Consider the following 1,954-nt stretch of genomic DNA (forward strand, 5'->3'; position numbering starts at 1 on the left):
GGTAGCATCAGGCATTAGGTACTGCAGGAACATCTATAAAAGAGTGATTCTCAAGAATTGGGCAAATCCAGAAGGTTCCATAAAGAGAAGAAGCTAACTCTAAATCAGTGGTACATGTCTTTTTATTTTTTATTTTTGTGTTATTATGGGAATAACATTTGTGTTACATTTTGCCACCCAACCTAGGAACAGTGCTGTGGGTTTGGTCTTTAGATGCAGTAGGATCCACCAAAAATCCCAAACTTCATTATATGTTGTAAATATAGTCAAAGATACACTTTTCCTTACTTCCAAGTCCACATCTGTGCCTCCTGAACACATTTCACACACACACACACACACACACACACACACACACACACACACACGGCATGGGAGGAGGCAGAGAGAGACTGAGCATGTATCCAAAAGAAAAGCAAGGGGGATTCTTTCCCATCCAAGTGGGATGCTTCAGCCTGGTGCAGGCCAGTCCAGGCAAAATGGCAGTCTGGTGGCCATTGGCACACCCAGCTCCTTGCTTTTCCAGCAATTTCTTTCATTTATCTTCTCACTAGATTTTCCTCTCTAGGTTCAGCTCTTATGGCTAACCACTCAGCTAACACTTATGAGGCACCTCCTGTGTACAAAGTTCCCTGTGGAGAAGGACGTACATCCATGCTGAGCCTTACCATGAGACACACAGTCGATGCTGGAGAGCAGATGGGATCCTCTAAATCGGGAAGGCTGGGTGACGACTAGAGTTGTGTACGGACGAAGCTACAGCATGGCACAAACACCAGGACCTTCTGCAAGTGGTTTACTAAGTTCAGCTCTGCAGGGGACAAGGGAGGAGTAGCAGGGGTGGAAGATGCATACCAGCCAGCTCCTTAGTGCACAAAATTGAGAGAGAAGACTACCCATCCTCAGCAGGGGAGGGGCACTCCCATTCAGAGAGGTAAGGAGATCTCATTAGACTCAAGAGAATAAAAAGGTAAACTTTAGATCTGAAGTGGGTGGAAAAAGGAGCCAGAACACTGATGACAAACACTAAAGGAGGCCCTAGTTTCTTCAGAAGCCTTTCATGAGTTCTCACTTGCTAAGCCTCTCCCCAACCCCAACCCCTGTCCCCTTAATTGCAAGCACATGAAGCCAGCTCACCTTGGAGCAGCTTTCAGCATTTAGCAGCATTAAGGAAAGGAGACATCAGCTGGGGTGTAAAAGGAAGACTTTATGTAGAAGAGGGTATCAGAAACTAGCCCAATGGGTCAGCCAGTTTTGCTTTCAGGTGAGGTCTTACATGTAGCCCAGGCTGGCCTCTAACTCAACAACAACCTCTTACTCTGCCCCTGGAGCAGTTTAGATTACTGGAACATACCACCACACCCAGCTCCCAGCAGGTAAATGATGAAGAGGAGAGCACAGAGGGAACAGGCCAGACAGCACACCATAGACTCTACAAGGTCTATGGGAGTAATGTTTGAGGCAGGTGTTAAGTATCCCAACCCAGAAGGGCAGCAGAGGCCAGGTCTGCAGGGCCTTGACTGCCACACTCATTTTCCAGACTGACTCACGTCAGCACTAAAGGTTTCTGAGCAGGAACGATGACCTGATCCCATCTCCTTTCCAATTACCCCCCCCCCCCCCGCCCAAAAAGAAAACATACTGCCTGGACTATTAATGCCCTGGGAATATTTCTATTTCAATTAACAACTTCCCAGAGGCTAAGAGAGAAAGGCTGTTTGTTAATCCATGGAAAGAGGTGTCAAATGAGGTAATGTCTTGGGACAGAAGCTTCCAAGCACACCTCAGAATACTAAGATAGTATTTTTTTTTCCTCTTCTGTTTTTACCTCCTCCTCTTCCCTGCCACGCACCCCTCCACCCCCTGGACGCCCTCTTCTCTTACATAGGTAACATATTCTATCTATGTAACATATTCTGGCCTAGGATTCCATATAGCTCAAATTGGCTTTGAA

Source organism: Acomys russatus, chromosome 32 (genome assembly GCF_903995435.1).
Source record: "Acomys russatus chromosome 32, mAcoRus1.1, whole genome shotgun sequence".
NCBI lineage: Eukaryota > Metazoa > Chordata > Mammalia > Rodentia > Muridae > Acomys > Acomys russatus.